The 27,342-nt window shown below is 39.0% G+C and overlaps 1 long non-coding RNA gene across 2 annotated transcripts in view; it reads left to right on the forward strand.

Moving 5' to 3' along the window:
• LOC148003240 (uncharacterized) overlaps positions 1 to 27,342 on the forward strand; it is a 68,025-nt gene that overhangs the window by 34,643 nt on the left and 6,040 nt on the right. The window contains exon 4 of one of the 2 annotated variants that reach the window (XR_015629283.1): positions 870 to 1,330. The exons of the other annotated variant lie outside the window; for it this stretch is intronic. This is a non-coding gene — a long non-coding RNA (uncharacterized LOC148003240). Of the gene's footprint in view, positions 1 to 869; positions 1,331 to 27,342 lie in introns of those variants that run through there. 2 annotated transcript variants of the gene reach the window in all.

The following is a 27,342-nucleotide window of genomic DNA, read 5'->3' on the forward strand; positions in this document are numbered from 1 at the left end:
GTCCGAATGTGCAGGGCCGGACGTGCCTGAGGGAGAGCCAGAGATAGGACTTGCCAAACCAGCAATCAGCCCCAAGGACACTGATCATCTGTAGCCACCCCCTCCCCTTCCTTCACCCCCCTGAGTGAGATGAGCCACCCTACCTGCCTGCTGAGCTGCTAGAGAGCATGTACTCCTTGCTGATGTAATTTTGCGCCGAAAGTAACTGTGCACCATTTGAATTGACCAATCATGTGTAACTGCTCGAATACCCCTAACCTCCCCTATATAAACCCCCGAGTTTGGAGGCTCGGGGTCGATTCCTCTGTCTCCTGTGTGGTATACGTATTGACCCGGGATCCCGCTAATAGGGATCTCGTTAATAAAAGCTACCTCTTGCCTGTTACATCAAGAACAGCTACTCGTGATTCCTGGGGGCACACCACCCCGCGATTGGAACGAGAGACGCGGCTCCCCGTTTAGGGGTACGCTCTTTCAAAAGGAGCTCGACCAGTTGGCCTAGCTTCCCTGTTTCTTTTCCCTCTTCCACTGAAGTTTCTAGTTATGTATTTGTTTGGGAGACCCGAACTCTCTCTCAAGAGAGTTCCATCTCCCCACCCCCACCCACACACACACACAAGGCCTCCTCCCTGTATGTGGGGGAAGGGGGAAGGGTGGACAGGAGCTAGCTGAGAGGGGGTGGGGTGGGGCGGGGCTGGAGAATATGCAGGTCCCTGAATGTCTGTCGGGGAAATACTGCTGCTGCCCTAGCACGCTTCAGTGCTGAGCTGAGCTGTGTCTCTTTAGTGGGGCGGGCGGGCAAGTTTTCTGCCTGAAATCAGTGAGTGATGATTTCAGTGTGAATGTCTGATTGCTTGCTGTCCTTTCAGGGCTCTGGCTCCTGGCAAATGACTGACTGAAGGAAACCAAGTTAGACTCACACCCAGCTGTTTGGAAATGGTAATGGAGTTGGTAGCACACCCTCTGGGAAAGATGAAGACTCCCTTTGCTCACTCTCAATTCCCAGCCTCGCCCTGCCAGCTCGGGGATTTCTAAGTAAGGGTGAATCTGGACCATATATATGTACAGGGTTTGTCGTTTCTGATTCATGTTTAATGTTTAGTTGAATAAAGCTTGTGAAGGGCTGAAGAGATGGCTCCGAGGTTAAGAGCACTCACTGTTCTGCTCTTCCAGAGGTCCGGAGTTCCATTCCACAGAAACCACATGGTGGCTCACAACCCTCTGCAAAGGGATATCCCATGCACTCTACTGCTGTGTGTATATGAAAAGTGCTTTATTGTGTTCATATAAATGAAAATAAATAAATAAACTTTTAAAAGAATGAAACAAAATGAAGCTTGCAAACAAATTGAGTATCTTAAAATGCCAGGCACGTCTATCCACTCCTTTTATTTTATTTCGTGTGTGGATCACATAACCACAGAGGTGGTTCCCGTTTTCTTAACCTCGATAGCCCAACTGGGACAGAAGTGCAAACTGTCATCTACCTATCTGGGAGTGGAGTGGTTGGATACAGGGAGATGGAACATTTGCTGTTAGTAAAGTTCTGCTGTCAGTTTTTTTTCCTTTCATTTTTGGATAGATATCGGGAGCTTTTTGTTTTTTTTAAAGTACAAATTTTGTTTTCTGTGTAACATTCTGATCACAGTTTCCCATCGCAAAGCTCTTTCCAGATCCTTCCTCCCCATCCACCACCCCGTTCTACCCCAGGCCTGCCCTTCGATGTAGTTGATGCATACCCAGGTGAATCTCCATTGGAGAAAGCACGATATTCCCATCTCCTATGACTGTCAATGGCAGATGACTTAAATGCCGGTGACTTCGGACTTGACTCCATTTTCCCCTCGAAGAACTGGGTTTGGATCTGTTGAATGAAGGCAGGCCCTGGGTTTTGAAACAAACAAACAAACAAACAAACAAAAAAACAAACACACCAAAAATATTTAAAGCAGGCAAAAACTGCCTGCACGCCAAGAGACTGTTGACTCCTCTTTGGAGCTAGTACGATGTGAAACTTGCTTAATAAAGTAGAATCCACACAGCACAAAGGGAAAACTTTAACAAATTATGAGGAAGAGAGAGAGAGAGAGAGAGAGAGAGAGAGAGAGAGAGAGAGAGAGATCTGTTTATCTCCCTCCTCTAGTTTTTCAGACTAGAGATTTCATCTTCCTCTGTCTCTGGTGCTGGTGGCTTTACTGCTGGTTTGGGGGGATTGGGATAGGGATAGGAAGAAAAAAGTCTTAAGTGCTGATTTTAAAGCTCTCTCGCTCTCTCTCTCTCTCTCTCTCTCTCTCTCTCTCTCTCCCCCTCTCCGTCTCCTTCTCCCTCTCTCCCTCTCTCTCTCTCTCTCTCTCTCTCTCTCCACACACACAGACACACACACACACACACACACACACACACACACACACACACACACTTCCTAGGATGAAAGAAAAAAATGAAAAGGAAGGCACCCATGGTGATGCATGACTTTGATCTCACTTTGGTCTCAGCACTGGAGAGGAAGATAGGAAGACCTATCTAGATGCAATGTGAAGAAGGCCTTTGTCAGATTAGTTAATGGCTAGGTAACTGTTACCTGGCTAGTCTGCCATTTTGTTGCAGTTACTAATATTATAAGGACACTTTCTCATTGGTTGTTTCTGCTGTTACTGCCGGAATTCATTACATATTCTGTTAGGTTCTTCTGTGTGATAACACACTCAGAAACCAAACACTGTAGAAGTCAGTCTAACTGCTTTCTTTGTTGTCTAGTTACCCTCAATAATCTTGAACCTGAACCGAACACCCATTAGCATTTCCCGCACCCACCCATGTATAAGCTTTTATAAGCTGGACCACCAACACTATAGCGACAGTGCAGACAGAGACTATCTGGAACTGGACTTCCATTTTGAGTTTTTGTTTGTGTTCTTGTTTTTTTCTCCTGTCCTGTTCTGTCCTGTCCTGTTCTATTCGTCCTGTCTGTCTGTCTGTCTATCTGTCTGTAAATCCACACATATAGTTCTTTCCATGTCTTATATTTCAAAACAAATAATGCTTGTTGTGCTTCTCATTTCATTTAAGGGTACTACTCTCTAGATCAGAGGAGCCCCCTTACAATTCTCCACAGGTAGTGATGACCAGAGTGTTCAGTGCAACTAAGCAGGAATTATATGGTTGCTGCCATTAAGCTTGATCTTACCCAAGGTAGGGTTGCGGGGCATGGTTGCCAAGATGGTGACCAATAGACAGTGATTGAAGAGATGGAACAATAACCTACAATTCTCCCTCTCTGTCACTGTTTCTCTGTCACTTTCTGTCTCTCTTCCCTCCTTCCCTCCCTCCTCTCTCAGACCTGAATGAACATTGGAACTAAAGTAAATGTACAGTGAAAAGAAGCCAGGTGTGGTGCTGCATGTCTTTAATTGCATCACATGAAAGGTGGAGGTGGGTAGAACTCTGTGAGCATGCTGCAGACCTGATCCAGGTAGTGATTTCCAGGGCTTATGTGCAAAGACCCCTGACTCAACTAAAGAAATGAAGAGGAAATTAAAGAAACAGATACAATTAACTTGGAATAAACCAAACAAACTAGGAAAAGGAAAGGCAGTAATGGGGTGGCCTGGCTTACAGAGGAGGGGCAAACATTTATTTGCCAGTGCCTCCTCAGTTGAACACACACACACACACACACACACACACACACACACGCACGCACGCACGCACGCACGCACGCACGCGCACGCACGCACGCGCGCACACACACACACACAAACACACACACACAGAGAGAGAGAGAGAGAGAGAGAGAGAGAGAGAGAGAGAGCGATCTGTTAATCTGTTTGTCTCCCTCCCCTAGTTTTTCAGACAGGGTTTCTCTATGAATTCCTCTGTAGACTGGTGGCTCAGAGGGCAAAGCTGCTGGCTCTTAAAGGTCTAGGTAAAACATGAAGGCCTAGATGCAATGTGAAGTCCTGAGGGAACTGTTAAGGCCTAGATGCCCTGTGAAGGAGGCCTACATCATGTATACATATATACACACATATTCATATATTTGAATGTGTATACTCTCAGGTATCCTTTATTTTATTAGCTTATTTTGAATATAATTTCCATGCTAAGCAAAAAGAGGACATTTTCTTTGGCATCGATTCTTCTTGAACAAAAAATGGATATAAATAATCACATATTTAGATGTTATGTCTAATATTGAGAAGATATTCCCAGATATGGTGTTAATCCATCATTGTCCATGTGTGAACACAAAACAGACTTCGTAAGAATTTTGACAAATGGATTTTAAAAACTTATATAGGGTTATTAAGAGCAGTGGTAGCATTTTTTAACTTGATATTTTATATATTTACATTGCAAATGTTATTCCCTTGCCCAGTTACCCACTCTCCCACACCCCACCCCCTGCTTCCATGAGGATGTTTTTCCTCCCATCCACCCATTCGCACCTCAATAGCATGCCATTCCCCTGCACTGGAGAAAGGAACATTCACAAGACCAAGGGCTTCTCCTCCTATTGATGACAGACAATGCCATCCTCTGCTCCATATGCAACTGAAGCAATAGGCTTTTACATGGGTACTATTTGGTTAGTAGTTTAATCCCTGGGAGCACTGGTTAGTCTAGTTGGTTGATATTGTTGTTCTTCCTATGGGTTTGCAAACCGATTCAGCTATTCCTTCACTCCTTCATTGGAGTCCCCATGGAGTCCGATGGTTAGCTTCAAGCATGCTTGTCTAAATCAGTGAGGTTCTGGCAGAGTCTCTCAGGAGACATCCACATCAAGCTCCCATCAATAAGGACTTCTTGGCATCAGCAATACTGCCTAAGTTTGGTGGCTGCATATGTGATAAATCCCCAGATGGGGCAGTATCTAGATGGCCTTTCCTTAAGTCTCTGCTCCACGCTGTGTCCCTATATTCCCCTCCCTCTTGAGTATTTTGTTTCCCCTTCTAGGAAGGACTGAAGTGTACACATTTTGTTCTTCCTCCTTTTTCAGCATCATATGGTCTATGAATTGTATCTTTGGTATTCCAAGCTTTAGACTAGTATCTACTAACTGTGTTAATTCACTCAGGATGATATTTCCTAGTTCTATCCATTTGCCTAGGAATTTCATGAAGTCATTGTTTTTAAAAGCTGAGTAGTACTTCATTGTGCAAATATGCCACATTTTCTGTATCCATTCCTCTGTTGAAGGGCATCTGGGTTCCAGGTTCTGGCTGGAGGGCCTTTGCACTAGAACTCTTCCAGTCTGATGTCTCTCTCTCAGACATGCTCAAAAGTTTTTGTCCTGGGTGATTCTAGAATCCCATAAATCTGGATATAATATTTTGTGTAAAATTACAAAAGCATTTTAATTAAATTAAAATAAAGCAAAAGTTAAAACTATGGATAAACTCTCTTCCAGCTTAATCTTTTCTTGGTTATTGTCAGTATCTAAGATACATGCTGGGTGACAACAGCAAATTAAGAATTACCCTGCAGTCCCTTAACCGTTTTCTATGTATCTGTGGTGTTGTGTGTTGTATGAATGTTGGTGGACGTGAGTGTGTAGTGCATGTCTGTAACTGTGTGGCTTTACCCATCTGTGCATGTGTTTTTGGAGTTCTGAGAAGGATTTCAAGCGTCTTCTTTAGTGCTGTTCACTGGTCTTGACATAAGTTCTCTTGTTGAACTAGAAATTAAGTGTGGGATTGGAGAATTGGTCAGTGAGCCCTCAGGATTCAGAGGTAATAGTTATGTGTAGCTATCCCTTATGCCTGGCATTATGTATACATGCTGAATATTCACACCCAGGTCCATATATTTCTACCCACTGAGCAATTTTCTAGTCCTAGAGTGGTGAATGTTTGCTTAAGATTTGATCACAGACCTTAATTGTTTTCTGTTTTTGCTTTTGTTTCTAATTTTCCATAGGTAATTCTGTAGGTGGATATTATAAAACACACCTGAATAGACCAGAAGATAAAAATAGGAGTAGATGCACTATAAGCAATTCTATAATACCGTATTTTGCATACTTACCTTGTGAAGCACAGTTGATATTTCTGGGTTTGCCTGTTATATACACAGCATAGTTTCATATAGAGACAGTTGAGACTCTATAAATAGAAAAGGAATAAGAGAGATACATCTCTTGAAATAGGATAGAGAATGTGATACTTTATCACATGAGAATTAAAACTGAGCCACATAGCCTTCAGTAGAGGAAATGACGGAGAAGTGTGTATATACCTTTTGCAGCACAGTCTCTGGAATAAAACAAACAAGGACATTTAAATAAATATATAGCAGTGTTTAAGACTTCATTTCTCTTCCAATGTTTGCAATTACATAGTCAAACATTATATCTTGGAGTCATAGATCACTGTGCTATCTAGGATTGCACAATGAGGATGGCATAGTGGCAGTATAGCAAAATAACTGATAGGAAAAGCAGAGCAGTCACCCCATTAGGATTCATATGAATTGCATTTCCTCCCTGCTGGGAACTAAGCAACAATGGGTGAAACTGTACAAGTACCTCTGGAGTAATTTGGTGTCTTGGGGTTATGTCCAGAGGATATACAGCTGGAGCACATGGTGTTCAATTTATTTTTTGTTTGTTTGATTCAAAATGTGATTGCTGTTAGTAAACATTTTTGTGAAGATTGCTTGAAATTTATTTGCTCTTTATTAGAAATTGTAGAATCATATTTATAACTTTCAGTCCTGGTACTGGTGGTTGTACATGGGGAACAACTAAGTCAGCAAATGATTAAGTCAGACAATGCTGACGAAAAGAACATGGGATACCACAGTTACAGCTGCCTAAGAACTGATAACCACAACCTAAGGGAAGAGTCTCTTCCCTCAACCTTGACTCCTTTAAGACATTGGCTCAGCATCAGACAGGCCTTGACAAGTTTGGTCCTGGGTAAGGTCATAGAACTAGTGTTCCAGTTATTCTTTTGTCCAGGTCTTTCAGACAGCCTCAGGCAGTCCTGGATCCTCACATTAATAGGTACTTCATAGTATTCATAAGACTTTCCAGCTGGATGTGACTTTTGAATTTTCTTTCATAAGCAGGGAAGTGTTAGATCACAGTCTTGTCTAACTGGGTGCTTTCTTCAAACCTGCCATCCCCTTTGTAACCTCTCAATATAATTGATAAGCAACATATTCTGTGGTCTTGTAGTCTCTCTGTCCCTTGCATCTGATTCCCAGTCCCCAAAAACCTTTAATGGTAACTTTGCCTCCACCTTTTTCTTTCTGTGATTCATCTATTAGTCTAGATCACAAGATATATATCCTACACCAAAAAATCATATGATTGAGAAACACCAAAATCCTATAATTTCTTGGAAATTAAAAATCCTCACTCTCCTATCTTTGTCTTTAGTATCTCATCATGGTTATATGTGGCCATGATGCAATAAATCACTTCATACTCAAGGATTTAAGCATGTTTTCCCTTCAGGACACTCGACACATAATATATGTGCTGCAGTAAAAATAAAAACAACAAAACAAAACAAAAAAACCAACAGAACTGGTTCCCAGGTATACCCTAGCTGTCTCACTCCCTTAATATTTCTGGTGCCATTGGAAATAGCAATAACTTATCTCAGTGGCTCCATGCTGCCCCATCTACTTTCTGACACACTGTTCTTCCCAGCACAGCACCCTGTCAGGCTGCTCCTCCCTCATTCACAGCCCTCTTTGTTGGGTTTCCACCACACCAGGCATACACATCCCAATTCTTTGGTAGGCCCATGCATCTGGCCACCGTGCACTCTCTTAAACTCAATTAAGTTGCCTTATGAAAGAACACATCAAGCAATATTTTCTGATCCAATTGATAAGATATAATTTCCCAATCTAGATGGCACAAAATCCTGTACACACCCATCCCTTGAGAATAGTCATAACAGCCTGTAATATGTACAGAGAGACATCTAAACATCTACTGCCATGTTCTCTGTGCTCTCACTTTCTCACTCTGGCTTCCTCAGCCTCTCTAAAACTTTTCTCCCACCCATCCTTCCTTCTTATCCAATGACAGGCCTGGTTCTATCCTGTACCTCCCTTCACCTTAATAATGACATCAATCTACTCTTTTACCCTTTTAATTAAAAAAAAAAAACAGAAACTTTTTTCTCAAATATAAGTTGAGCACAACCATTATCATTTTGTAATTTAAAAGTATAAGATGTACCTAACACCCAGCCCAACTTTTATCAGTTAAACAGAACATTTAGTTATATATTTTAGCTTTTAAAAGGCTTAAAATCTGTTATATCCTGGCTAGCTTATGTATTATCTGATAACTAGCTAATTAAATATGTATTCTCAAAGTTAAATAGTCTGAGTGGGTTATAAGATTATACTAAGTTTTCAACCCCGCCAGTAATCTGAGAATGACCCACATATCTGTAAATATAGGAAGCCTAGCATGGCTTCTAGAACTGAGACAGGTTATAGAGACAATTTTCTATTTGCACAGTCCCCTGTGAACAACACGTGAGAGCAAGTCTTCAGACTTCTGGCCTAGGATCATCAGACAGACTTTTGAAACACTGAATTTGAACGGCTAGTAATTCTGGCTTGGCAGAAATTTTCATCCCACTTATTCTGCAATGTTTCTTTTTCTGGACAGTAATTAGTCTGTAGAAGAATTGGAGCAATTTTTGCATAGCGCCTGTCTGTCACAATAAATCACCTCACCTGGAGGTGGAGATTTTCAGTTTCTTCTTTGAATATACCAAAGGGGAGCTGGTGGGAGCGGACATGTCTCAATAAAAGTTAAAGAACATTAAATGTCATATTTTGTGGACTTCTGGTGTTTTTTAGAAACCATCTAACTATATAAGTAATCTGGACTGTTGTCCATTAATTATCTTAATAAATTATCTTGAAAGCATTTTAACAATAAACTTAGAGACATGAATTTGCTATTTTACCTTAAACTCACGTGCTTAATCATCTCAGCTTCATTTTTTAATAGCAGAAAAGGACTGGGTATAAGCCATCTATACTGAAATGTGTTGTATAGGCACGATACGTGTACATCAGAGTAACAATATTAATTTTAAATCAGTGAGAAATTTATAGTAAAGAAAATCTTAAAAATCTAAATTTGTATCAAAAAATTCTGTGCCAATGTAAAAGATTGTAATTTTAGTTTAGTAATAAATATAAAAATAATTATGTACAGCTTGAAGAAACCATTGAAGAGTTTTTGCCCCAATTCCCGGGAATTTGCGGGACTAAAGGTAGTTATTCTAAGGTTGTTTTTCTGAGGAATTTAGAAATGCTTATAATTTAACAGGGAGGAATAGCTCAAACTGATTATACATAATCTCAGTCGGTGGAAAACCTTGTATTTATTACTAAGCTAAAGTTATAATCTTTTACATTTGAAAGTATATTATAATACATTACATTCTCTCTCATGATCTTTTAAGGTGATCTCTTAAACAGTGAAGAAAATTTGTACATCTTTTAAACTCATCTATTATTTCTAGCTATATGCTTATAAGCTATTTAGAATTTGTCTATAGAGATATTCTCTCTTCTGTAAACATTTCTTAAGTAAACATTTGTTCTTTCGTATTTTTCTTTATTTTTTATGTAAAGAAATATACTTGTATACACTCTACATTCTCTTTACCAAATCTCACCAGATTTCCTATAATACGTCTCCTGACACCCTGTCTTCATCTGTTTACCTTTTAGATCTCATCAAAGAATCAGAATCTAGTGTCACTCGTGAAGGGAATCTATTAAAACACAAGCAAATTACCAAGGCAATACCCCCCCAAAATGAATGATTCTTCATTCACCAGTAGCCATCAAATGCCAAAAGTCCCTCAATATGGCACTGGCAAGGGTTGGTAACCCCATCTAAGCCCTGACTCTAGCTGGCTTGATCATGTGAAAGTATTGTGTTAACACAGGTGCTGTGGGTTCATGAGTGTGATAACCATGAGCTGTCCAGAGGACAGCTTTTCATTCTCTGTACCTAACAGCTATCACAATTTTCTTGATACAATAGAGATCAATTCAATGTTCATTGCAAGAAGGCAGGAACATACCCATCTAATTATGATGGAGATGCTATTAAAAATTTTAGTTTCTAAATGCCTTTTATTTATGTAAAATTCCAGAAAATTTTATTTCTATTTATGGTCTGAAACATCTTCCTTTCATTCATAACAAACACAATAATAGTTCTAACTTTTGAAATTACATTATAATATAATGTATATGTATCAAACTTTTCTAAATTTGTGTGCATGTGTATCCCATTTTTAAGAGTATTAATTTTTTTCTTAATGTTTTCTAGCTATATTAATACATCATAAAATTTTCTTTTTAAGTAAAATAACTTATGCATTATTTTACTAACATAAGTCTTAATTTTATATCTTAAATATTATTTTCTATTGCATACATAGATGAATTTTAGTTGTTAACATTTGGTTGATCAATTAGTTCCTTGTTTATTAAATTGTAAATTTATACTTTTGTGTTGAAACTAACTTTTGTAAAGTTTGCATACATAATTTTCATATTTATTCAGTTGATATCACATTATTCATAAAATTCTTTCTCTTCAAATAACTACAAAATAAATTTTGATTAGTTTAATGAACAAAGACTATTAAGTGCACCTGTAGAAATTATTGATTTGAAAACTATAGAGAATAATTTGATATTAAATACTGGATAGGAGTGTGGGACTGCATTTTAACTATCTGAATTATGCTGTTTCACGGTTATGTTAAATGACTTTTTTATAGATATGTACAGTATTAACATGAATTACATTCAAATCATTGTTCTTTGTCCTTCATTTACTTTTTGACTTTTTTTAGTTTTTCATATTTAAAAGCGGTTTTAAATATTTACTTCATGCATCTGTACATGTGTGCACAAATGAGTACAGGTACTTGCAAAATGTAAGAGAGGGTACCCAATTTCCAGAGCTAGATTGACAAGTAGTAATGACCCACCAAGTATAGATACTGGACACTGAACTTAGGTTCTCTACTAGAGACCAAGGAAAACCCATGAGCCTTTTCTATAGGTCCTGATTTTAATTTTTGTTAAGGGTTTAGTTCTGTGTGCCTTTCTTTTTTTTATTATTCTTGTTTTTATTAACTTGAGTATTTCTTATATACCTTTCGAGTGTTATTTCCTTTCCCGGTTTCTGGGCAAACATCCCCCTAATCCCTCCCCTTCCCCTTCTTTATGGGTGTTCCCCTCCCCACCCTCCCCCCATTGCCGCCCTCTCCCCAACAATCTAGTTCACTGGGGGTTCAGTCTTAGCAAGACCAAGGGCTTCCCCTTTCACTGGTGCTCTTACTAGGATATTCATTGCTACCTATGAGGTCAGAGTCCAGGGTCAATCCATGTATAGTCTTTAGGTAGTGGCTTAGTCCCTGGAAACTCTGGTTGCTTGGCATTGTTGTACATATGGGGTCTCGAGCCCCTTCAAGCTCTTCCAGTTCTTTCTCTGATTCCTTCAACACGGGTCCTATTCTCAGTTCAGTGGTTTGCTGCTGGCATTTGCCTCTGTATTTGCTGTATTCTGGCTGTGTCTTTCAGGAGCGATCTACATCCGGCTCCTGTCGGCCTGCACTTCTTTGCTTCATCCATCTTGTCTAATTGGATGGCTGTATATGTATGGGCCACATGTGGGGCAGGCTCTGAATGGGTGTTCCTTCTGTGTCTGTTTTAATCTTTGCCTCTCTACTCCCTGCCAAGGGTATTCTTGTTCCCCTTTTAAAGAAGGAGTGAAGAATTCACATTTTGATCATCTGTCTTGAGTTTCATTTGTTCTAGGCATCTAGGGTAATTCAAGCATTTGGGCTGATAGCCACTTATCAATGAGTGCATACCATGTGTGTTTTTCTGTGATTGGGTTACCTCACTCAGGATGATAGTTTCCAGTTCCATACAATTGGCTACGAATTTCATAAAGCCATTGTTTTTGATAGCTGAGTAATATTACATTGTGTAGATGTACCACATTTTCTGTATCCATTGCTCTGTTGAAGGGCATCTGGGTTCTTTCCAGTTTCTGGCTATTATAAATAAGGCTGTGATGAACATAGTGGAGCAAGTGTCTTTTTTATATGTTGGAGCATCTTTTGGGTATATGCCCAAGAGAGGTATAGCTGTATGCTCAGGCAGTTCAATGTCCAATTTTCTGAGGAACCTCCAGATTGATTTCCAGAATGGTTGTACCAGTCTGCAACCCCACCAACAATGGAGGAGTGTTCCTCTTTTTCTGCATCCTCGCCAGCATCTGCTGTCACCAGAGTTTTTGATCTTAGCCATTCTCACTGGTGTGAGGTGAAATATCAGGGTTGTTTTGATTTGCATTTCCCTTATGACTAAAGATGTTGAACAATTTTTTAGGTGTTTCTCAGCCATTTGTCATTCCTCAGCTGTGAATTCTTTGTTTAGCTCTGAACCCCATTTTTTAACAGGGTTATTTGTCTCCCTGCGGTCTAACGTCTTGAGTTCTTTGTATATTTTGGATATAAGGCCTCTATCTGTTGTAGGATTGGTAAAGATCTTTTCCCAATCTGTTGGTTGCCGTTTTGTCCTAACCACAGTGTCCTTTGCCTTACAGAAGCTTTGCAGTTTTATGAGATCCCATTTGTCGATTCTTGATCTTAGAGCATAAGCCATTGGTGTTTTGTTCAGGAAAATTTTTTCCAGTGCCCATGTGTTCCAGATGCTTCCCTAGTTTTTCTTCTATTAGTTTGAGTGTGTCTGGTTTGATGTGGAGGTCCTTCATCCACTTGGACTTAAGCTTTGTACAGGGTGATAAGCATGGATCAATCTGCATTCTTCTACATGTTGACCTCCAGTTGGACCAGCACCATTTGCTGAAAATGCTATCTTTTTTCCATTTGAAGGTTTTGGCTCCTTTGTCAAAAATCAAGTGCCCATAGGTGTGTGGGTTCATTTCTGGGTCTTCAATTCTCTTTCATTGGTCTATCTGTCTGTCTCTGTACCAATACCATGCAGTTTTTATCAGTATTGCTCTGTAATACTGCTTGAGTTCAGGGATAGTGATTCCCCCTGAAGTCCTTTTATTGTTGAGGATAGTTTTAGCTATCCTGGGTTTTTTGTTATTCCAGATGAATTTGCAAATTGTTCTGTCTAACTCTTTGAAGAATTGGATTGGTATTTTGATGGGGATTGCACTGAATCTGTAGATCGCTTTTGGTAAAATGGCCATTTTTACTATATTAATCCTGCCAATCCATGAGCATGGGAGATCTTTCCATCTTCTGAGGTCTTCTTCAATTTCTTTCTTCAGAGTCTTGAAGTTCTTATTGTACAGATCTTTTACTAGCTTGGTTAAAGTCACACCGAGGTACTTTATATTATTTGGGTCTACTATGAATGGTGTCGTTTCCCTAATTTCTTTCTCGGCTTTTTTCTCTTTTGTGTAGAGGAAGGCTACTGATTTATTTGAGTTAATTTTATACCCAGCCACTTTGTTGAAGTTGTTTATCAGCTTTAGTAGTTCTCTGGTGGAACTTTTGGGATCACTTAAATATACTATCATATCATCTGCAACTAATGATATTTTGACTTCTTCTTTACCAATCTGTATCCCCTTGTCCTCCTTTTGTTGTCTGATTGCTCTGACTAGAACTTCAAGAACTATATTGAATAAGTAGGGAGAGAGTGGGCAGCCTTGTCTAGTCCCTGATTTTAGTGAGATTGCTTCAAGTTTCTCTCAATTTAGTTTAATGTTAGCAACTGGTTTGCTGTATATGGCTTTTACTATGTTTAGGTATGGGCCTTGAATTCCTATTCTTTCCAGAACTTTTATCATGAAGGTGTGTTGAATTTTGTCAAATGCTTTCTCAGCATCTAATGAAATGATCATGTGGTTTTGTTCTTTCAATTTGTTTATATAATGGATCACATTGATGGTTTTCCATATATTAAACCATCCCTGCATGCCTGGGACGAAGCCTTCTTGATTATGGTGGATGATTGTTTTGATGTGCTCTTGGATTCGGTTTCCAGAATTATATTGAGTATTTTTGTGTCAATATTCATAAGGTAAATTGGTCTGAAGTTCTCTTTCTTTGTTGGGTCTTTGTGTGGTTTAGGTATAAGAGTAATTGTGACTTCATAGAAGGAATTCGGTAGTGCTCCATCTGTTTCAATTGTGTGGAATAGTTTAGATAATATTGGTATGAGGTCTTCTAGGAAGGTCTGATAGAATTTTGCACTAAACCCGTCTGGACCTGGGCTCTTTTCGGTTGGGAGACCTTCAATGACGTCTATTCCCTTAGGAGTTATGGAGTTGTTTAACTGGTTTATCTGTTCCTGATTTAACTTCGGTACCTGGTATCTGTCTAGGAAATTGTCCATTTCCTGCAGATTTTCAAGTTTTGTTCAATATAGGCTTTTATAGTAAGATCTGATGACTTTTTGAATTTCCTCTGAATCTGTAGTTATGTCTCCCTTTTCATTTCTGATTTTTTTTAATTTGGACACACTCTCTGTGTCCTCTCGTTAGTCTGGCTAAGGGTTTACCTATCTTGTTGATTTTCTCAAAGAACCAACTTTTGGTTCTGTTGATTCTTTCTATGGTCCTTTTTGTTTCTACTTGGTTGATTTCAGCTCTGAGTTTGATTATTTCCTGCCTTCTACTCCTCCTGGGTGTATTTGCTTCTTTTTGTTCTAGAGCTTTTAGGTGTGCTGTCAAGCAGGTGACATATGCTCTTTCCTGTTTCTTTCTGCAGGCACTCAGCGCTATGAGTTTTCCTCTTAGCACACCTTTTATTGTGTCCCATAAGTTTGGGTATGCTGTACCTTCATTTTCATTAAATTCTAAAAAGTCTTTAATTTCTTTCTTTATTTCTTCCTTGATCAGGTTATCATTGAGTAGAGTATTGTTCAACTTCCACGTATATGTGGGCGTTCTTCCCTTATTGTTATTGAAGACCAGCTTTAGGCCATGGTAGTCCGATAGCACGCATGGGAATATTTCTATCTTTCTGTACCTGTTGAGACCCATTTTTTACCAATTATATGGTCAATTTTGGAGAAAGTACCATGAGGAGCCGAGAAGAAGGTATATCCTTTTGCTTTAGGATAGAATGTTCTATAAATATCTGTTAAGTCCATTTGGCTCATGATTTCTCTTAGTCTGTCTACGTCTCTGTTTAATTTTTGTTTCCATGATCTGTCCATTGATGAGAGTGGGGTGTTGAAATCTCCTACTATTATTGTGTGAGGTGCAATGTGTGTTTTGAGCTTTAGTAAGGTTTCTTTTACGTATGTAGGTGCCCTTGTATTTGGGGCATAGATATTTAGGATTGAGAGTTCATCTTGGTGGATTTTTCCTTTGATGAATATGAAGTGTCCTTCCTTATCTTTTTTGATGAATTTTAGTTGAAAATTGATTTTATTTGATATTAGAATGGCTACTCCAGCTTGCTTCTTCTGACCATTTGCTTCGAACGTTGTTTTCCAGCCTTTCACTCTGAAGTAGTGTCTGTCTTTGTCTCTGAGGTATGTTTCCTGTAGGCAGCAGAATGCAAGGTCCTCATTGCGTATCCAGTTTGTTAATCTATGTCTTTTTATTGGGGAGTTGAGACCATTGATGTTGAGAGATATTAAGGAATAGTGATTATTGCTTCCCGTTATATTCATATTTGGATGTGAGGTTATGTTTGTGTGCTTTTCTTCTCTTTGTTTTGTTGCCAAGACGATTAGTTTCTTGCTTCTTCTAGGGTGTAGCTTGCCTCCTTATGTTGGGCTTTACCATTTATTATCCTTTGTAGTGCTGGATTTGTAGAAAGATATTGTGTAAATTTGGTTTTGTCATGGAATATCTTGGTTTCTCCATCTATGTTAATTGAGAGTTTTGCAGGATACAGTAACCTGGGCTGGCATTTGTGTTCTCTGGCATGTCTGTATGACATCTGTCCAGGATCTTCTGGCTTTCATAGTTTCTGGCGAAAAGTCTGGTGTGATTCTGATAGGTCTGCCTTTATATATTACTTGACCTTTTTCCCTTACTGCTTTTAATATTCTTTCTTTATATTGTGCGTTTGGTGTTTTGAATATTATGTAACGGGAAGTGTTTCATTTCTGGTCCAAGCTATTTGGAGTTCTGTAGGCTTCTTGTATGCCTCTGGGTATCTCTTTTTTTAGGTTAGGGAAGTTTTCTTCTATGATTTTGTTGAAGATATTTACTGGTCCTTTGAGCTGGGAGTCTTCACTCTCTTCTATACCTATTATCCTTAGGTTTGATCTTCTCATTGAGTCCTGGATTTCCTGTATGTTTTGGACCAGTAGCTTTTTCTGCTTTACATTATCTTTGACAGTTGTGTCGATGATTTTTATGGAATCTTCTACTCCTAAGATTCTCTCTTCCATGTCTTGTATTCTCTTGGTGAAGCTCATATCTACAGCTCCTTGTCTCTTCTTTGGTTTTCTATATCCAGGGTTGTTTCCATGTGTTCTTTCTTGATTGCTTCTATTTCCATTTTTAATTCCTTCAACTGTTTGATTGTGTTTTCCTGGAATTCTTTCAGGGATTTTTGTGACTCCTCTCTATGGCCTTCTACTTGTTTATTTATGTTTTCCTGGAATTCTTTCAGGCATTTTTGCGATTCCTGTCTGTAGGCTTCTACTTGTTTATTAATGTTTTCCTGTGTTTCTCTAACGGAGTTCTTCATGTCTTTTTTGGAAGTCCTCCAGCATCATGATCAAATATGATTTTGAAACTAGATCTTGCTTTTCTGGTGTGTTTGGATATTCCGTGTTTGCTTTGGTGGGAGAATTGGGCTCCGATGATGCCATGTAGTCTTGGTTTCTGTAGCTTGGGTTCCTGCGCTTGCCTCTCGCCATCATATTATCTCTAGTATTACTTTGTTCTGATATTTCTGACAGTGGCTAGACTTTCTTATAAGCCTGTGTGTCAGGAGTGCTATAGACCTGTTTTCCTGTTTTCTTTCAGCCAGTTATGGGGACAGAGTATTCTGCTTTTGGGCGTGTAGTTTTTCCTATCTACAGGTCTTCAGCTGTTCCTGTGGGCCTGTCTCTTGAGTTCACCAGGCAGGTCACTTGCAGTAGAAAAGTTGGTCTTACCTGTGGTTCCGAGGCTCAAGTTTGCTCGTGGGGTGTTGCTTATGAGCTCTCCGTGGTGGCAGCAACCAGGAAGATCTGCGCCGCCCTTTCCGGGAGCTTCTGTGCACCAGGGTTCCAGATGGCATTTGGTGTTTTCCTCAGGCGTCAGAGATATGTGCAGAGTGCATTCTCTTCTGGTTTCCCAGGTGTGTCTGCCTCTCTAAAGGTTTAGCTCTCCCTCCCATGGGATTTGGGTGCAGAGAACTGTTTATCCGGTAGGTCCCTTCATGTTCTGGTGGTGTCTCAGACGCAGCAGACCCGCTGCTCCTGGGCCCTCCTCTACGGGAACCCAGAGGCCGTATACAGTTTCCTCTTGGGCGAGAGATGTGAGCAGGGGTGGGCAGTGTTGGTGGTCTCTTCCGCTCTGCAGCCTCAGGAGTGCCCACCTGACCAGGCGGTGAGGTCTCTCTCCCAGGGGGTTTGGGAGCAGAGAGCTGCTTCCGGCAGGGATCCACAGGTTTGGGACTCCGGCTAACCTCTGTGTGCCTTTCTTATTCACGAAAACAACTTTGTCCAATTTGATACAAATAATTTTGCATAAATATTCATCTTTAATTAATTGGGATTAAAAATTTGGACTGTATTTCCTATTGATTTTAGTAAGTTGATATCATACTTATATATACTATCAGAAAATCCTGCATGAAGTCACCATGACTGAAAATAGGAATAGAGAAGGCTTAAAAAATTGTACTTCATTAAAGGTTGACATGTCCACCATTCCTCTCATTAAAGTAAGCTCATATGTGGGAAAAGATACTTCAAATCAATCAGTTGAGGATTTGCGTTATTCTTATGCTATCAACTCAGCTCATTTACATTCTACCACTGTGAGCAAATTCCCTCCCCAGGTGACTGCCATGTGGTTATTATCACTGTCTTTTTGAATTTTGCTGTACATATGGCTAGCTTGAAAAATTTGAAACTTAATGAGGCTTGAATGGACTAAGAAAGAATCACCCGTGTTTTATTTGCTCAGTCCTTTTTTTTTTTTCCCTCTTTCCAACACCTCGAATTGCCTTTATTTCTGTATGCATCCACATTTCAATATTTAGTGGTCCTGAACAGAGTGGGGAGCTTGTCAATGAGCCAGGAACCAGGCCCACCTAACTGCAAACGATCTGTGAGCATGTAACAGGAACTACTATCACTCATACAAAAATCATTTGGCCTGCAAGTGGGGGACTTGAAGTTTCTGTTTAAAAGTTTATGACATATATTAAAACACGTTGCTGCTGTTTTTTTTTTTTAAATCTGTCTAGTTAGGAAATGATTTAGAAACAAAGATATCTCAATGCCAGTTAGTTCCCTTAGACTCCAGATTGTACATTCTAAATTTCCAATCTCTTTAAAAGCAAATATCTGTTGTTATAACAAGGAAAGATGGACCCTAAGCATTGCTCTGTTTGTTTGTCTCATCTTCACTTTCTATGTCCTGCTCTTGTTGCCAAGCATTGTTGACATTCTCAGAAAAGAACCATCACACTGAATTTCTATGTACATGTGTAATTCTTACTTTGTACTACAATTATGATTCAGTGCATATATGGGTAGACAGTTAAATCAGCTAAGATCATCGCTAACGCAACCCCATACTCCTCCATTTATTTTCTTTCTGTTTTGACAGTTTAGAGAGAGAATTTATTTCCTAATCTGTAGGGAAATACTTATATTTCACTATTAGGGCTGGTTTCTCCTTCTAGTTGACATTCTTTGTGTTTTAAAGAATAATTTCCCTCCACCTGATATTCTAAGATATTTTATCATGAATGGATTTCCTCCTTTACTTCACACTTTGCAGTATGCACTGAAGTGACTTTTCTCCTTCCTTCTTTACTATACAGAATTACTAACAACTAATTTTCAAATATTAGCCTAACATCAAAATTCTTCAATAAATAAAATAATAATAAATTATCATTTTATTCTTGAAATAGTAGTTTACTCCAAAGACTAATCTCTTCTAATGAACAGCTTCAGAACTGAGTAATTAGCTTTAGATTTTAATAATGAAAATAGGTTTTATCTTTTCCCCAAATTTAGCTCATTTCCTAAGTACTTTTATGGGTCTCAGCTCTCCTGACGAAAAAATATGTTAGTAAGTTTAGAGGCAAATGGGTATTGACACCAAGGCTCTATTGGAGCACAGTAAGAGACTGCTATTTCCTATGGATCTAAAGAATAAAAACTCTTTCTGGCCCTCTGTGAACATATTGTATTCTGATCTCTTCCAAAGGTTAGTACATTGTATATCATTATCTCCATAATTAAGAGTTAATGAAGCTAGGCCTATCAATTATCTAACCAGGTGTCTACATCCTTATAAAACTGATTTACCTAATATTAAGGAGATGGGAGGAATAATTATTTAATTTATTAAATCATGTATTTAGTCTTCCCTTGCAGAGCTTAGCTCATGCACCACTGAAGCCTGTTTTCATTCTCCTACCCTTTGTCTTTTCATTCTGCCTCAAACCTGGGCATGGCTTTGCTGGTACTGTGGGGGATTTCTCATGATCTTTTGGAAGTTATCCTCCCTGTCTGCCATTCTTTTTTATTTGTATTCTTATTTTCATTTTTATTGTTCTTGCTGAACTTGCAGGCCTAACTTATTTTTTTCTTCTTCTCCATTTTCCTCATTTCTTACAGTACCAAAGTTTATAGCTTCTTTTCACTGTTCTCCTTAGAATCTAATAATATTGTCTTCCAGCCTTCTTCCCAACCCGTTTATGAATTTATTTAAAAACTTAAGGACTCTAAAGAGGGAGCTGCTTATAACATTTACAACAGATATGTGATTAAATTTCATAAGGGCCTATGTTATTTTGATAATTTTATATTTTATAATGAGAGTGTGTGCTGTTCTCTATATATCAATCGCACCAAAATTTCTGATTTTCTGAAATATACCTCATTTGATGATAGCAAAGGGCAACATTAACTCTATGAGACTATCTCAAAACACCTTTTTCCCCTATAATAAACAAACCTCTTTCATTATTTTTGTTTGTTTTGCCAGTTACATAGTTATTAAAAGGCACTGCTATAATAGTATTTCACTTACTACAAATTAAAGTTTTTTCTTGTTTTGCGTATTGTATTTTCAAGTCATATTCATGTTACAAATAGTTCTTGATACATAAGTTTGTTTTTTCCCCCACCCGACAAGGTTTCTGAGGGCTGTTTTGAACTAAGCTTCTTCAGGAAACCCCAAAGGATTGGACCAAATCAGAATGTAGTCACTGGTGTTAATTTATGCACAAGGAAAATTGAACTCATTTGTGTAGTGATTAAAACAATAACAAAGAAAAAAAACCCCAAAACATGAAATTTTAACAAACGATCACAAAAGGCCTTTCTTCTTGACTAAACAAGAAAAGAGATTTAAAAACAAATCCTTTTTGTTCTTTTTTTCTGCATTTGTAACTGAGTGCAATGGATCTGTATCTTGAGTGTACAAAGCCGGAACAATCATAGTCAGGACATGAATGAGTGGAGTAGAATTTTTTCCTTCAGTACGCAAGGAGACCTTCAGAATCATTTCCAGAGAGATGTGTTCTGTGAAAAAAATGGAACGGTAAGGGATTTGTTAGGGAAGCCCAAACATATTCATACGTGGGAGATATTTTGGGAAAGAACATTCCTCTTCTATAACCAGTCCCAATAAGTTAGTTGGTTCACCAATGTGTACTTTGGTGGAAACATGTTATTTTGTCATTACCACCTATCTGACACCCTATGAGCCCTGCTTAGTTGATTCTATGGACCCTGTTATTATGGTTTGGTATAGAGTTCTTTGTACTTTGCTCCTCTGGCTCACACAATCTTTCCCCACCTACTGCAGTGTTCCCCTGGCTCACCTAATGTTTGGCTGTGTCTCTGCCTTCTGTTTCCATCAGTTACTTGGTAAAGTCTGTCTAATGACAATGGGGCTTGGCAGTGATCTATGAGCATAGCAGAATATTACTAAGAATCATTTCATTGATTTTTTTTTGCCAGTTATATTTGATTCTATCCTAGGTCTCTAGGCTGACCTGTCTGGGTTACTGGAAATCCAAGCCATATCAGCCACAGATCCCTTTTATACCATGGACTACAAGCAGAACAGTCATTAGTTGGCAACTCCCACAAGTGTCTGAACAGATTGTTGATTGAAGGTATTGATGGTAGGTTGACGTTACAGTTTAGTTCCTAGTATGCTTGTCTGGTTATAGAAGATGGCCAGTTCAGGCTCCGTATCTCCCATTAGAAGGTGACTTCACTGGGGTTCTCTGATAGATTCCAAGGATTTTTCAGTGCACCCAATGCTAGTCATCTCTTGCAGTACTCTCTCTCCAGTCATTCTACCACCCCACCTCATCCTTATCTACCCCAGTCCACCTGCAAATTTGTTTTATTTCCCCTTTCCATGGAGGAATTTGTATCACCCATTGAATCCTCCTTATTATTAAGCCTCTTTGAGTCTCTTGATCATAGCACAAGTATCCTTTACATAGTGGTTAATATCCTCTTAAGTGAGTGCATATCATGTTTGTCTTTTTGGGTCTGAATGACTTCACTCAGGATGATTGTCCATTGTCTAGTTCCATCCACTTGCTTGTAAATGTCATGATGTCATTGTTTGTAACAGTTGATTAATGTTCCACTGTGCAAAGATGCCACATTGTTTTTAATCCATTTCTTAACTGAGGGACACCTAGGTTGCTTTTAGTTTAAGACCATTATGAATAAAGCCAAAATTAACTTGGTTGAGCTTGTGTCCTTGTTGTAAGCTGGAGGATCCTTTGGGTATATGTTCAAGAGTAGCATAGCTGGGACTTGAGATACCAGTTTTATAAGGAAACTACAGTATTTATTTCCATAGTGCCTGTATAAATTTGCACTCCCACCAGCAACAGAGGGGTATTCCCTTTGCTCCACATCCTCACCAGCATGAGCTGTCACTTATGTTTTTGACCTTTGACCTTCTGACAGGTGTAAAATGGAGTCTCATAACAGTTTTGATTTGCATTTTCAAGATTACTAAGGTTGCTGAACATTTTTCACGTGTCTCAGCCATTAGAGATTCCTCTAATAAGAATTCTCTCATTGTATCTGTACCCCATTTTTAATTGGATTGTTTGGTTTGTTAATGTCTAGTTACTTAAATTCTTCATATATATTCAATCTTAGCTCTCTATTCAATGTGAAGTTGGTTAAAACATTTTCCTATTCTGTAGGCTGTCATTTTGTACTACTAGTGCTGTCCTTTTTCCTTATAGAAGTGGGTCAGTTTCATGAGGTTGCATTTATTGATTGATGTTCTAAGTGTCCTGTTCAGAAAGCTGTCATCTGTGACAGTATGTTCAAAGCCACTACATCCTTAGTCTGTTATTAGATTCAATGTATTTGATTTTATTCTGAGGTACTTGATCCACTTGGACTTGAATTTTGTACAGTAGAATAAATATGGACCAATTTTCATTCTTCTATATGGTGACATCTGGGTAATGACTTGGGGGAGTCCGATTCATCAATTCCTTTGTCAGAGTCATTCTATTTGAAAGCAAAATAATCTTGACTTTTGGGGACTAAATGGATGCTAAAGAAAACATCCTTTAAGTCTAGTACTATAGACCAAACATGGTCTGGTAGCAGAGCACTCCGCATTAGGGTGAATGGCCATCATCCGTTTGTTAACTTCTCTCAGATCTTCCACTTGAGTGTAGTCAATGGAATTAGGCTTGCAGACCAGTAACAGGTGTATTCCAGGTTGAATGGCAAATTGGTAAGACCCGAAATCTAATAGCCATCTGATGTGAGGTGTGACCCCTTCTTGGGTTTCCTTAGATAATGGGGTACTGCCAGACCCACACTAGAGTTGCCCCTTGTTTGAACTCAGTGAACACAAGGTGGGTAGAGTCATTGTTTAGCTAGTCACCTCCATCCTGTTTTAGTCCAGACAGACAGAAATTGCAGTAGTCAGACCTTGACATCATGGCTTGGTTCTCTGGGAGTTTCAAGCAATCTGTATTGATCAATCAATTTCACAATCAGCACAGGAATTTAATATTTTGGCTCTTTCAAGGGTAAAATGTATCTGTGCCCCCATTTTGGTAAATAAATTCTGCCCTAATAGTGGGTGTGGACAGTTAGGGATTACTAAAAAGCCCTCTCCCCAGGGATTCATCTAATTGACAAACATAATGGTAAATAAATGTTAAAGAGGCAAGTGTTATGTAAATGTCCTCAATTCAGTGCTTCCCAGCCACCTCCCAGGCTCCTGTTTGCCTCTTTTAATTAATTCAGCTGTTCATACATTTATTTCCAATGCTGTGTCTATGATGTAATTATCCACATGTATGTAATTTTGGCATACAAGAGAATTTGAAGTTCTCCGACCTGAGCTCATTGTTATACACTAAGTAATTATTTCTTGTTTTGTATACTTGTCAGAACCCATAGCAACCTTCCTCTGACCTTCTGACCTTTCTCACTTTTTCACTGACTTCATGTTTGTCTTTTTTATAGTTTTTTCTTTTATCGAATATTTTTTAATTTACATTTCAAATGTTATTCCCTTTCCTGGTTTCCTTGACATAAGCCCCCTATCCCATCCCCCTTCCCTTCTTCTATAAGGGTGTTCCCCTCCCTAGACTCCCCCTGTTACACACACACACACACACACACACACACACACACACACACACACACATTCCCCTATATTGGGGGTTCAACCTTGGCAGGACCAAGGTCTTTTCCTTCCATTGGTGCCCAACCATGCCATCCTCTGCTACATATGCAGCTGGAGTCATGGGTCAGTCCATGTTTATTTTAAAATACAACACCTTCTCACTATCTTGTTCCCTCTCCAAGCTGCTGGAATCTACATCTTGTTTACACTGCTGAAGTTTCTCTCAAATATGGATAGAATTGGGCTTGAGCTTTTTTTGAAATCTGTTTTGAAATATTTTTTATGAAGAAGACTAAAGGTCCAAAGGTGAATTCAGAATTCCATTGATAATAAACCATAAATTTATCAGACTTTTTTACAAAGTACTGGGGAGAAGCTTCTTACAGAAGCATAGGACATACAAACAGCTACATCACCACAGAGTACTACCATGGAGGATGACCTTAAGGAAGCTGCATGTTGGAATTTCTTTTAGTCAACTTTTCATTTTTTTATATTTTCTAACATTTTTTCTAACATATTTTCTAACAATTACCAAGATTACCGGTAGTTGAAGTAGTGGCCAGAAACCCAGGTGAGTGTCCTGTTGTTCTGCTCTATCTGCTTCTGCTAGAGATTGTGGACAGTTTTTACTACCATCATAGACTTAGCTACATCTATATTGTTTTGTGTAATTAGTTAGCCTAGCTAGGGGACCAAGGAAGTTTTTTTTCTCTAAAATGGCAATGAGTTAAAAGGTTATGCCTAACAGGAAAAAAAAATCTCATGCAATACTGTGTAAGATTATATAATGCTAGGTTTCTTAAGAGATATCATTTAATATTTGTGTATTTTAAGAGAGCTCTGAAACAAACGTTGAATAATTCCTTTCTTTCACTTAATGCCATATATGATGGTACAGGAAGTTGGAAGTTGGAGAGAGTGAGGAGGTTTTCTCACATCAGGTTCATCAGTAGCTGGGGGGACTCTCAAAAATCAATGTCTCAAAACACCATGGGGCTGTAACTTTCAGGACTTTTGTCTCATGGACTTAAACAATGACTTTCTTGGACATCCTGGATGGTAATCTTTTAGAAAAAACTTAAAAGCTGATAGTGAAGAGAGAGGAACAAGTAGAGTTCCTGTATAGCAAAGACATGTTCTAAGCATGATGCCATTGGGATTCTAGCCTAGGTGCTTTCTATAGGACTTATGAAAAATAGTGAGTAGGGAATAGGTGGATAGGTGATCACTCCACTTGGCCCACATGTGAGGAGTCAATGCACTCAGGTTTTTGAAATGGAAATTTGTTTAAACCCTGATATACATCTTCCACTAAATCTGTGCTATGAAAAACAAGACGACACTGTTAGACCATGGGTCTGAACCATTGGCCTGATCTCATAGCCTGAACCAAGCCACACCTCCTTGTTGTTGCTGTTCTTTCAAGAACACACTCTTAAGAAGTAGTCTGAGCTGTGAATGGATATCTCAATTTAAGGTACTTGACTCATCCATGCTCTCTGTCATGTATATTTTCCATTCTCAATAATTATGTCACAGCAAGCTTTCCACAATTCGCAATGATATGAAAATGTCAGCCATTTTCTTTTTCTGGGCTTTTAGTTCAGGGGGACTCCTCATGCATATTTTATGGGAAAGATTTCTGAAGGCTGCTCTCTGGCTTTCCTCTCCTTCTCATCCTTTGCATAAGAGTTTCTAGCCCGCCCATATCTATCTATCTATCTATCTATCTATCTATCTATCTATCTATCTATCTATCTATCTACCTATCTATCTAGATATAGATAGATATAGATATAGATATAGATATAGATATAGATATAGATATAGATATAGATATAGATATAGATATAGATATAGATATAGATAGATATACTAGTTTTTGTGCAATCATCTTCCTCTGAACTCAAGGTCCAATCATGGTCTCAAGGTCCTCTCCTTCCAATAAATCTCACTGAACAACGATTTTCATGGACAGCCTTGTTTTCTGGTACCTTTTTTATTTTTATTTTTTTGATTACTGATTTTTTTTATCTTTATTAACTTGAGTATTTCTTATTTACAGTTCAATTGTTATTCCCCTTCCCGGTTTCCAGGCCAACATCTCACTTACCCCTCCCCCTCCCCTTCTATATGGGTGTTCCCCTCCCCATCCTCCCCCCATTAACGCCCTCTCCCCAACAATCAAGTTCACTGGGTGTTCAGTCTTGTCAGGACCAAGGGCTTCCCCTTCCACTGCTGCTCTTACTAGGCTATTCATTGCTACCTATGAGGTTGGAGCCCAGGGGCAGTCCGTGTATAGTCTTTGGGTAGTGGCTTAGTCCCTGGAAGCGCTGGTTTCTTGGCATTGTTGTTCATATGGGGTCTCGAGCCCCTTCAAGCTCTTCCAGTCCTTTCTCTGATTCCTTCAACAGGGGTCCCTTTTCAGTTCAGTGGTTTGCTGCTGGCATTCACCTATGTATTTGCTGTATTCTGGCTTTGTCTCTCAGGAGAGATCTACATCTGGTTCCTGTCAGCCTGCACTTCTTTGCTTCATTCATCTTATCTAATTGGGTGGCTGTATATGTAAGGGCCATATGTGGGACAGGCACTGAATGGGTGTTCCTTCTGCCTGTGTTCTAAACTTTGCCTCCCTATTCTCTGCCAAGGGTATTCTTGTTCCCCTTTTAGAGAAGGAGTGAAGAATTCTCATTTTGGTCATCCTTGAGTTTCATGTGTTCTGTGCATCTAGGGTAATTTGAGCATTTGGGCTAATAGCCACTTATCAATGAGTGCATACCATGTGTGTTTTTCTGTGGTTGGGTTACCTCACTCAGGATGATATTTTCCAGTTCCATCCATTTGCTTATGAATTTCATAAAGTCATTGTTTTTGATAGTGGAGTAATATTCCATTGTGTAGATGTACCACATTTTCTGTATCCATTGCTCTGTTGAAAAGCATCTGGGTTCTTTCAAGCTTCTTGCTATTATAAATAAGGCTGCTATGAACATAGTGGAGCATGTGTGTTTGTTATATGTTGGGGCATCTTTTGGGTATATGCCCAAGAGAGGTATAGCTGGGTCCTCAGGTAGTTCAATGTCCAATTTAATGAGGAACCTCCAGACTGATTTCCAGAATGGTTGTACCAGTCTGCAATCCCACCAACAATGGAGGAGTGTTCCTCTTTTTCTACATCCTTGCCAGCATTTGCTGTCACCTGAGTTTTTGATCTTAGCCATTCTCACTGGTGTGAGGTGAAATCTCAGGGTTGTTTTGATTTCCATTTCTCTTATGACTAAGGATGTTGAACATTTCTTTAGGTGTTTCTCAGCCATTTGTCATTCCTCAGCTGTGAATTCTTTGTTTAGCTCTGAACCCCATTTTTAATGGGGTTATTTGTCTCCTTGCAGTCTAACTTCTTCAGTTCTTTGTATATTTTGGATATAAGCCCTCTATCTATTATAGAATTTGTTAAAATCTTTTCCAAATTAGTGTTTTGCCATTTTGTTCTATTGACT

Source organism: Rattus norvegicus, chromosome 9 (assembly GCF_021556685.1).
Source record: "Rattus norvegicus strain SHRSP/BbbUtx chromosome 9, alternate assembly SHRSP_T2T, whole genome shotgun sequence".
Taxonomy (NCBI): Eukaryota; Metazoa; Chordata; class Mammalia; order Rodentia; family Muridae; genus Rattus; species Rattus norvegicus.